Source organism: Triturus cristatus, chromosome 5_2 (assembly GCF_964204655.1).
Source record: "Triturus cristatus chromosome 5_2, aTriCri1.1, whole genome shotgun sequence".
In the NCBI taxonomy this organism is placed as follows: domain Eukaryota; kingdom Metazoa; phylum Chordata; class Amphibia; order Caudata; family Salamandridae; genus Triturus; species Triturus cristatus.
The window spans coordinates 218,134,277-218,146,538 of record NC_140588.1 but is presented as its reverse complement, the minus strand read 5'-3'; the positions used below and the strand labels follow the sequence as shown (position 1 = coordinate 218,146,538).

Below are 12,262 nucleotides of genomic sequence, written 5' to 3'. Positions count from 1 at the left end.
ATCTTCTTATGTGCGGGTAGATTTGAAGAAGAGCCAACATTCTGAATCTTCCTTTAATGACAAATTTGTTTATGAACTTAATATCTAGAATCGGACAAAATTGCTTGGGTTTGCTTTTCTTTATCACAAGAAAATACCTTGAGCGTAGAACTTTCGTTGAGATTGTTTGATGGAACCTTTTCTATTGCCTGTTTTTATAGTAATACACGTGTTTTGTCTTGTAGATCCGACAGTAGACAGTTTGATAGAGGTTTTGGTGCAACTAGTGGTGTAACAGAGTATCCATTGTGAATGATTTTTAGTATTTATCTGTGTGTAGTTATGTTTTCCCACTATCCAGAAATAGTTTCACCACTCCCCCAATAGGAGTGGGAAACTGTACGGGGAGTTTCAGAATGCCATTGTTTGTTATTATTTGAAGAGTTTCTTCTTCTGGTATGGGAATATTTTGGGGGAGTTGTCTTTCTTTTTTCATACTTACTTTGATAAAGCCTCTGTTTTTGTTGAGGCTGTTTTTGGACATCTAGGGATGTGAAACCTCTGATAGTAATACCGTCTACCTCTTGCCTTATGTTGATGTTTAAAGATTTTTTTCTGTTCCTCTAAACCTACAACTTTTAATGTTTCTGCTTAATTTTTCATCATAACCATCTCTTCCTCAGGCTGTTGTCTGAAGCGTATTGAACTTGAGAGAGATACATTTGCAATTTTCTAACTGCGCCTCAGGTTTAAAGAGGATAAATAAAGCAGTGATACCCTCCTTAAAGAACTTCTGTGACAATATGCTGTTGCCGAGAGTTCCACATAATCAAATGCAGCACTTATAGATTGATTAGACACTAAAAAAGCTTCTTAAACCATATCTAAAAAAATCTTGTTGACTATGAGATGGTAAGTCAGAGACACAGGATTGTAAAACGGTCCCAAATTTCTCTGTGATATCTTCCCAAGAGAGATGCTGCACTGGCGTTCTTTGGATGGGTGGAAACTGTATCACATATCTTTTTTCCTGTGACACCCATTCTTATGCTATCCCTGTCTCAGGGAGTAGTGGATTCTGAAGCCTAAGGCAAGTTTTCTTCTGACTGCTGTTACAATGATGGAGTCAGGCTTTGGGTCAGTTTTAAGGAAGTCAGGGTCTTGTTCGGTAAGCTTCTACTTCTTTAGAAGTCAGGAAGTACCTGTCTACACTGTTGTTGGATTGAAGCATTTCAAGAATAGCAGACACTGCTGATTAAAAAGAGTGTCTAAAGTTATCGTTAACTTTGTAGACACTCTAAGATATCCTGGAATGTCAGAATATTGCCTACTGGGGAAATTCTAGATTGTGACTGTGATGGTGATGTTGGAGTATAGGAGTTGTGCCTTGAGACTGTGTAGAGTGATCTTGATCTAGATCGAGAGTATAATCTTTCCCTTCTATTGGAGAAAGATCTGTGTGGCATAGGTGGAATTGTTTAAGGAGACTTCCATTTTCTAATTGAGAACATGGACATTTCTTTTGAAACCCTTCTGATTTGTGGAAAAACCAATTGTCCTAGATGTGTTTGTATAGGATCTTATGAATGTATTATCGGACTCAAAGGTTGAACTGGTAAGGAAGCTGTAGCTTGAATATCAACCATTTGTATACCTTGTTCACTGGAATCTTATGATGCAGTAGAATTGTTGGAAGGTGATCCATACCACCATGGAGAAGAAGATAGCACAACTTGGTTTCTTCTCAACATCGAAGGAGAAGGATTCAACGTCGTACAAGCCTCTTTTCACTGTCAACGGTGCCTGAGATCTATATTTATTCTACGTCATAGATGCCAATGTTGATGTGACCGAGTGCTCGGCAGAAGTGAGTGGGAAAGTGCCATTGAGACCTTCAGAGTTGAAGTCGAAAGAGATGCCAATCGTCTTCAAGTTAAGAAAGTGTCTCTCGATGGAGAGTTCTGTAAACGTTGATGTTTAGCTATGATCCCTCTTTCAACAGGGAAACGTAGTTGTTTCATAACAGATGATGTAACCTCAAGAAGTTAATCATTGTTCTACAACATTTCCAGAATTCATAAAGAAAATGGCATCTCTGACAAAATGAACAAAACCCATACATTGAGAAGATACGCTTCTGGAGACGTTACATAGATGACGTCATCATGATGTGGGAAGATACAAGTGAAAATCTGCAAAGATTTTTGGAATGGATCAACACAAAAGATGAATGTTTGACATTCACCTGCTCAGCAGGCAAGAAACAACTAGACATCACTATATATGTAGAAAACAACACTCTCCCGACAAAAACGTTCCATAAACCAACAGCAAAAAACAGTCTGCTCTCATACAACAGCTTCCACCCTCGCCCACTGAGAGAAGATTTGCCTTACAGTCAGTTCTTGCGCCTTAAACGCAATTGCAGCAAACTAGAGGACTATAAAGTACAAGCAGAGGAACTGAGCCAGAAACTCAAGAGGAGAAACTACCCAACAAAAACAATAAAAAGGTGCCAAAAGAGAGAACGTAACCAACCGAGAGAATGCTTGCTAGACACCACGCCCAAAGAACCACCAGAAGACCGATGAACATGTGTCATGACTTACAGTGGGGCCACGAATGCAGTAAAAAATATCATCAATAAACATTGGAGAACACTTACTTCTGTTCTCTTCAATGGCCTAAGCCAAGATTTGCCAAGAAGAGAACGCAGAACATCTAAGACATACTTATCCACACAAGACCGGCACCCAAGGTGAAGAGTGATACTATCACTACAGCATGGAACCTAAATCCAATCATGGGACATTACCCATGCGGATCGTGCAGGGTTTGCAAACTAACCAAAGTAACCAAGACATTACAACTATCGGTCAACCTTACCTGGACAATACGTCACCACACCAACTGTAACACCACGCATGTAATTTACATGATTACTTGCCCCTGTGACTTGAAATATATAGGTATGACCTGCCGCAAAATAAAACAACATATTTGTGAGCACAGGAGCAACGTTAACTGCAAGAGAACCACAACCAACATGAGTAAACACTACATCGATTTTAACCACTCTATCGACAAACTAAATTAGGTAATCATTGAGACACTACCTGTAAAAAGCTACAATGCTGAAAGAATTCTTTTTGAAAAGGAACAAAGTTGGGTACACCGTCTCCAGATTAACTTAAAGGGAACAATAACATCCCCTGACATAAGAACTTCTCCTGAACCTAGAGCATGCTAATCATTTGCCAGTTCGTTGATTTCAATCAGAACAGACATCATCCCAATAGAACGTGAGAATACAGACCTCATCTCGAATATTTACATGTGCACACAAAACTCCTGATAACCTAAACTGCTTGACCTTTCGCACGACAAAAAACAAAATAAACTAAAGGTCAATATACACACACTGACGAAACGGATGACCATAGATCTTTTTCAGCTTATATATTAAGAAAAACACGTGACAATCAAGTCTGATCGAGACTGGTATTCACCTACTCTAATATAGTCAAGAAGAACCTTTTTGACAACTACGCTAATAAGGCCAAGCATTGCTATGAAAATCCACCAATACTGAAACTTTATCCATCATGTTTAAATAATCAAAATCGCAAGTATCCCCATATTTCTATAATAATTCTATTACAAGACATGAGTGTGTTAAAACCATCTTATACAATATTATATAATATACGGAGTTTATTCTTCTGTGAAAGTCTATCTACTATCTTTATCACGCCAAATAGTAGATGATTCTGGCTCATCACGGGCTCGCGTTACCCGAGGTGCCGTGATTAGAGCCAGCACAAGTCAGGATTCAGCCCACACCTGTGAGAGACCCTATCTTTACCACGCCATCCTCATCATTAAAAGTAAGGCATTCTAACCTCTCTTTACCCACCCAGGGCATATTGACAGAGTCGGCCGGCACCACGAGGAAGCCCGGATATGGGAATTTGAGGTATTTAATAAGCAGAGCGCAGCGTAAAGATTAACGGCTTTCACACGACAGCATGCACTTTCAGTAGACGCGTGCTGCAAACAACTGTCTCGACAGCGACCGTGCGTTTTTGTTTACGTTCACAGAGGTAATCATAATTACCTGCCTGTTTCACATAGTCCCTCTGATAACACACAATAACACCGTTATAGCAGATATTATGTATGACTGTACTGAGCACCATAATTGTTTTTTCCAATACGTACCATCAACCTGACCATATCGCTCCTATTCAATTTTCTAACTTGCACTAAAGAAAGCTAAACTTTTCACCAGCGAGCATACAGCGTGACTCGGATGCCTTACTTAACATCTAGGCGACAGCGCCATTTGCATCTCAATGTTACCTAGCGCACAGCACCTATAACACAAGGTACCAACAATAGAAGCTTATTTCCTCATAGGCAACTATCAGTGTAAAAATGCTTAGATTTATTATTACAACAAGATGCAAATAGCTTTAACAAGTGTCATAATTTAGGGTATACCATAAGATAAAGTATACAATTGCACCTTTCTTTTATTCCTTTTTTTCCAGCGATAGGTACAATTGGCCTGACTCTACACAACAGAGGTTGAAAGTTATCTTCTAGTAGTCACCACAACGAGCCACTACATACTTGTCGGTCCTTAAGAAAGTCACCAGATGAACAGTGAGGCCGAAACATGTTGAACACCAACAGTGCGGTAGATCAGTTACTCGCTCTACACATGCAGCACTCTGTGTTTACTTTTCCACACCACCAAAATTATCAAAGTACTTACATTTATGGTGGTGTAGGGAATTTTAACTCACCTCACAAGGACACTTCACTTTTTATCTCTGGACACTACTGTAATACCAGTTGGTCTTCCTCCAGGTGGAGGTCAGCATATTCTCAGAATAAACCCTATGATGATGCTGTCACGTTACTGAAAGACGGAGACTAGAATGTACCGCCCAAATCCTTTGTACGTGAATGAGGTTTTTTTTAGACGGAACAATAAAGATTTTGACCTTGATAAACAGGACAAGTGGTCCATTCTCCCCCCTCTTTTTGATTTTGTATCTCTGACAGTCTAACATCCAAATTTTTCTAGAAATTAACATGGATTTATGACACTCTACAATTTCAATCTATGTAAGAACATTATGTGAAAAGGTGTTCCGGGTTGGCGCAGACAGCGGAAAATTATTCAGCAATTTAGACTATCAATGAAGATCCTACGAAGCAGAAATGTTTGCTAAAATTGTATGAACTACACATTGTTCATACATGTGCTGCTTTTGTGCTTTCTGTTTTTCAGTAGTCCAGGGTTTGAATTGTGAATGGTGTATAGTATTTGTATCTCAAAAATCAAAAGAGGGAGGGAGAAGTTAAAGTTCCACTCAACTTCCCTTAAATGAATGTGTAAAATCAAAAGGAGTGGGAGAGTTGTGTTGCAACAGTACGCCAAGGAGAGACATGTCTTTGGCGGAACAGCACTGTTTAGGGTCTCACAACAATTATGGTGTTGCCCTCCCCACCCCCGTCTCAACACAACTCTTCCACTCCTTTTGATTTTACATGTATAGTATTTGTATCCATTGTCTTGGCTTTATCATTGTATTTTCATAATATTACAATTTTTATTGTGTATTGTGACCTGTGTGCTTGTTCCTGATTAACTTTCAGGTTTACTGCACATATAATTAATTGAGATATTATTAAAGGGTAGTGCCTTTACAAGAATTCACTACGTTGGTTAATCACTCACATCTTCATTGAAATTGTGATGAATGTGTTTTATTGTTTATTGTAAAGGGGCAGAGTCAAGAAGGCTTGGGAGGCCAGCTTTCCATCACACCCTGTTTAGTGGAAAACACCAGCACTTTCAGATTTGTTAGTATTTGGTTGTTTCTGCCAATTAAAGAATCTGAAAATAAGTAAAAGTGAGAGACATTTCAGGGACAAAGTGAGAAGAGACATTACGATGCGGCTGAATTCAAGGGGTCTGTGAGAGAGACAGCAGTTGCTGCGTAGGCAGTCTGCAATGAATCACTGTGAGTGAAGTGCTGAGAAAATGTCAGGTTCGTGCAATTAGTACCAAGATTAGAAGAGGGGAATCTTTTCAGATGTTCAGCTTGTTATCTCATCTTTCCCTAGCACAGGCATTTTTTATTAATCCACTTTTCTAGATATGTTTAACAAGTACCAGTTGGTCTCGATCCCAAAACTCAAATACTTTCAGAAGACACATATATATTCTTCATTTGTGCAGCAACAGTATCCAAGAGCTTAACTCTTCAGGTTTCTCAGTGAATCTTTTTTTGAGTTTAGAGGGCAATGAAAATTATCCAATGTTTGGGAAAAACTCTAATTTGAGCAGAATCCACCTGCCGAGTTTTCTCTACCATAGCCATTGTATTGTGGACAGTGTCGGCTGCTAGGGAATCGGAACGGGGGAGGGGTTTTAAACAAAAACAAGCAAAGAAAATTTAAAAGATTTACCTTAGGAAGGCCGGCCGGCTGTCATCTCTCCTCCGTTCTCCCTCGGCTCCTGGCTTCCGTAAGCACCCAGGCTCTCAGGCTCCCCTGACCAATCACAACGCTGCCTTACAGCAGCATTGTGATTGGTCTGAGTGCTGTGGTTCAGTGCTCAGTAAGGGACTGGGGCCTGGGCATGTTCTCTCACCCAGTGAACAAACATGGAAAGTGCGCATGATGGATTGGCCGGCACAAGATGGCCGGGCAAACCATCATGCGCACTTAAGGTGGCCACCACTTCTCCCACTGCTGGCTGTGACGACAGCCTATCCCCGCCCCTTAAACCGGGAAAATAAATACTAATATAAAGTTGTTATTTTTCCTTTTCCAACTGCTGGAAGAGCCGTGGGGAGGTGCTCCCCCGCCTTAGCATAGGAGTCGCCCCTGATTGTAGAACAAATTCAACTGGTAGATCCTACTCCGTATTTAAAGCTTCCTTGAGAAGGTTGAGGCTAGTCAGTTCCCTCAATAGAGAATCCAATGCTACTAAATAACCTTCTATGATCTTATAACTTTTTCTGCATTTTTTTAAAGTATTCCTCATCTTTCATCTTAAGTCATGCTGTTTTTATCAAGGAAAACGAACAGACATTTCGTATATGCTGGTGTCTAATGAATATGCATCAATGGGGAGTGCAGTTCGCCATTTTCTGAATATGGAAGAGGGGGACTCAGTGGCTGACAAGAGGAATATCCGTCAAGCTTCTGAACATGTCCTGTGCACAAACCTCCATCTTCTTTTGTCAGCTGAAACCTAATCAAGGCACACATGCTTTTTTTCAGGGTTGTACACGGACCAGTGTCCGCCATGAGTTTTTCCTGCACCTAGCTTAAAATAAAGGAAGTCACCTGCCAATGAGCCCAATCTTTATTATCACATTTGGTCTTCTTTTTATGACCGGTATATTTTTTGGCACATATATTTCCTTGACGTTTGCAGCAGATTACATCGATGTGTGTATGCCATTCATCTGTTACATAGGATTATGTTGTGTATTCATATATTCTTGAGTGTTAAAGTTTTCAAGTACTTTTGAAAGTAGTTCTAGATGCAAACATTCAGGCCTTCTGTTACAGGTGCTGGGAATATTATCTTGTGTTTTGTCATAATTTCAGGAAACTTGTAAAACCCTGAGCTAGGAAGAATGTAGCCAAATTCACGAAAGTGATAGATAGTATACCAAAACAAATCATATCCAAACCTTAATTTTCCCCAAAGCTTAAACAGACAAGGGAAACACCCTCAAAATCAGAATTATAAGCATAATGTGGATATTCCTATCCATCTGCAGGGGTTTGCTAGGAGTGGGGGCATAGGCATGGGATCTTATTATGTAGAGGGGAACAAGTAAATCAATCAATCAATCATGGTTCTTACAGAGTGCGGCTAATCACCCATTAGGGTCTCAAGGTGCTGGGGGACAGGGGAAAGGTCTGTAGTTCAGTCAAAGAGCAAGGTCTTGAAGTCCTTCCTGAATTGGGGAAGTGAGAGGGGATTTCCTGAGCTGTTCCAGGTACCAGGTCTTTGCGGCGAGGTAGGAGAAAGATCTTCCTCCATGCCCAAGTGCCCAAACCGAGGAGGGATAACAGTGTTCTAATAGTTGTGGAAGGCATTAGCTGTGTTTATAGTCGTTATATTGCCATGCTGCAGGGGAATTTGGTAAGTATCTGTAGGGGTTCTTGATTCGTCTTTCTAGGCACCATCATATTCTGTCTTCTTATTTGTAGACAGCTAAGTCAATCTAGACTGGTTTTCAAGTGACCTAATATGACAAAGCTAAAAATAAAACTGTAAATGCCATTTTATTAATTTCAGCTATAATAATAATAATAACAAAAAACCAAAACCAAAACACACAAGATGATGGACGGAATGTTGCACATTGGCAAAACATTCAACCCCAGTCACAGATCTGGGTTTAATCCATCATTATTTTGCTCACCACGCCACCCCAGTTCAGACATGGCCATATGCAAATCAGTCTTGACCCTGTGCCTCATGGGAACAGTCCAGTCCGAATTGCCAAGCCATGTCTTCCCTGGACCGGAATCAAGCATCCTAGGACCGGTTTTGGGGTTTCAGCCCTATTCAGCCAGGATAGCTTGACTCCAGTGGCGTAGTGAGCACGGGACCCACATCTGGGCATACCCTTCCCACATAGGGCGAACCGCAAAACACACAAGATGATGGACGGAATGTTGCACATTGGCAAAACATTGACCCCCAGTCACAGACCTGGGTTTAATCCATCGTTATTTTGCGCACCACGCCACCCCAGTTCAGACATGGCCATATGCAAATCAGTCTTGACCCTGTGCCCAATGGGAGGAGTCCAGCCCGAACAGCCAAGCCATGTCTTTCCTGGACCGGAATCAAGCATCCTAGGACCGGTTTCGGGGTTTCGCCCCTCTTCATCCAGGATAGCTTGACTCCAGTGGCGTAGTGAGCACGGGACCCACGTCTGGGCCATTTTACTAATTTCAGCTGTAATAATAATAATTCCACACTGCTGCAGTTTCTAAGGTAGTAGCTACTCTATGCCCCCTCTTGACTGCTTTCAAATAAAAAATACCCTTTTTAGCCGTTAACATTACTGAGCTAGTAATATGAGATACAAAAGTAGGCTGGGTGGTTTTGAGAGTCAGAGCTTAAGAGCTCTTCGACTCCCATCTAATGTGATAGTTCAGGCAATTACAAGTGAGTCAAATTTAACGTCATGGTGAGGCAGAGCTGGGGCTCTATTACAGATAGGGTGCACTTTTCCTGTGTGCGCCACTTTAAACAGGTGTACTGGGTTCAAACAGGAAAAGTGCCCTCTGTTATGTAGAAAACTCGTGCAGCCCCCAGGGCAGCACATTCAAGAGAAGTATGGAGCGGAGGTGTAATAGCTGTTCCGTGTTTCTCTGTGCAGGTGGCAGTGCACCTGCACTTTAACAAGGGATTTGAGATTCCCTTGCAGGCAGGTGCAGTGCAGGTGACTGAACCTGCCTGCAAGGGGATGTTTTGGGGGTCCATAGGACTCCCTTGTCGCTCTCCAGAGGGCTGCCTTCAGGGGCGCACTAACAGTGCACCGTTAAACAGCTTTTTATTGCCTCTTTGCTTGCATCTATAATAGGACACGGGCACAGAGGCAAAGAGATTCCCTCATTTGCATGGGGGCTGCCTCCATGCAAATGGGGAAATGCCCTCTTGAGAAAACGCTGGCACTACATATACACCAGTGCTTTCAGTATTTAGAAGGTGCTGTACAAGCTTCTGGGGCCCCTTCTGTAACACCAACGTGCCCTGGGGGCATGCAAAGCGGGATCACATGTCCATTGCGCCCCTGGGGCACGTTCTCTAATACGGCCCCTGGTGTGCATTTGATAAGATTTCTTTATTTTGTTTCCTGCAGGGATCACTAAAAAATGCCCAGGCTGTGCTGGAAAGAGGCACAAGCAAGTGGAAAAAAATAGGCAGGGTTGGAGTAACTCAGCTAAATTTATATAAAGAAATGTATATCACACTTGGTAATAGTGAGCGTTTGGATCTGTTCTCCTCGAAACAGGCATTGAGATGGTTTGTTTTACAGATTTCCACCAGGAAAGGACAAAGTGTATCAACAAAAGAAATCCTCAATCTAGTTTATTTTAATCTCTTTTGGGAATGAAGAATTATTCTCACATATAGACTGCATGTTTGACCGTCATTTGAGAAGAGATACATTAAATTATAGTTGGGTATTAACCCACAGTCCTCTCTTCTAGGCATACAAGCAAGGATTAAAGTTTAAGATGGTAACTGTACATGTGCTTTTTATTGCAAGTCTACATGCTCTCATTTACCTATGGATAGTCCAATGTTTTTAAATGGGCGTCCAAAGAATGTAAAACCATTGTTCTTAAAATATTGTACTTTAACTTGATTAGCTGCTATGAATTTATTTGTAAATATGAATTTTCTAGATGTGGTGAATACCTTAAGCCGTTTAATTGTTTTGTAAAAGAGTACTCTTTAACCATTTAAGTGTGTTTCATTATTTGGAATTTTGTGTATGTGTTGGGTTAATAGACTATATTTGGGTAAATAAACATTATGTTTAAAATATTCTAGTTTCTCAGCACTGTAAATAACATGTGCCTCTATTACCCAATTTAATTGCACTCAAATTATGGACCTCTGAAGGATTAAATGCTGATTTCTTCTTACAGAGATTAAATCTCATGACCTTCATGTCATTACAGCAGGCAATGTACTGATCCCAACATCCCCACAGCCTGGACAGGTCGCACGTGCAGCCCAGTTTCAAACCTCGGATTATATCCATCTCGGAACACACTCCCCTGTGAGCTAGGCATTTGTTTATCTAGGTGAATGTGCCGGTGTTTTGCAATTTTCACGCACATGTCGATTTTGTAAAACCTCATTTTAAATGATGCTCTGTAGTAGGGAAGGCAGAGCGGTTTGATGGTCACATGCAATGATGCAGCATAAAATTGGCAGAGGACTAGTGATGGAGGCTTTGATCCAGACAGCCAACCTGACATTTGCCATTTTAACTTAATGATCCATACCACGGCTCCCTGTAAACCCTGCTGCAGGATTACCTACACTTAAGGAGACCCTGCTCTATATAGCTCATGGTGTAGAGCTTGTTTTAGTTTCACAAGAAAAACAGCACATTGCTCAAATTTTGAAGCATTCTTTGTATCTTTTATCATTGAGGTACTTGAGCCACATTTGTAAACATAAGAAACATTGTTGGACTCAGATACATGTATGTGTGTGCTACTATACTTACAGAAAAGTGAATCTATTAAACCACATTAATACTGTCAACTTGTCCCAACCACATTATTCGCTTCCTTTAGACATATACCTGTCTTCATTCACCTCACAAGCCCACGTGAGAATTGCTGACCATAATCCTGATCACATCCCTGCCCATGTCATATTTGGTCTCATTTCTCCTTGCACACAGTTACAAACAGTAACTCCAGGGATTTACATATTTCTAGCCCTCTCACTTGCTTTTACATTCAATGACCACAGAATCAAAACAGTGATGATGTTGCCGCCTTATGTTTAGGACCCTGAGTTGTTCCTCTTCAATATTCTGTGTGTAGATGTTAAGACCACTTAGGCTCTTGTGTTCCAAAACCCTTCAACTAAAATTGTGTGGTGAGTGCGGTTTCTAATTAATATATTACTATATTCAGTCTCCATCACAAACTAAAAGCAGTGAAGAAGTGTCTAACAGACTTTGACACAAGGGGTTGACATGTTTCAGCATGGAACAATATACGGTGCTTTCAGCAGGGCATAACATGTTTTTTTCAGAAGGATATGATAGTCATATCTTCAATATAAGAAAGTACCAAATTAATGAGAAAAAAAGACCAGCGGGTTGAACACTTATCTACAACACAAATTGCATGTTTTCCTTTGCAACACCATTTAATTGAAGCCATATGAAGCACACTTGATATGCTGGGAACAGCAAGTTACTGCCCTAATAATAAGAACAATCACACAGCAAAATGTGTAGAACACCTTCATTACCTCACCTTTCAATGTTTTCAACAGAGTCAAAAGAAAGGTTATTTAATCAAAGTAGCCTACTTGTGTAACCAACATATCAATTTCTAAAAGAATGAGAGAACCGATATTAGCTTACCCTCTTTCCATCCTCACAGGTTTGAATGGATGATGAATCATACAAAAGGTATATCTTGTGTGTCCTGAAATTGCTTTTACTATACTAATGACAAATTATTAAAT

At 40.6% G+C, this 12,262-nt stretch overlaps 1 protein-coding gene across 2 annotated transcripts in view; it reads left to right on the top strand.

The window, feature by feature from the left end:
- ADTRP (androgen dependent TFPI regulating protein) overlaps nt 1–12,262 on the top strand; it is a 301,601-nt gene that overhangs the window by 140,803 nt on the left and 148,536 nt on the right. The window lies entirely within an intron of this gene.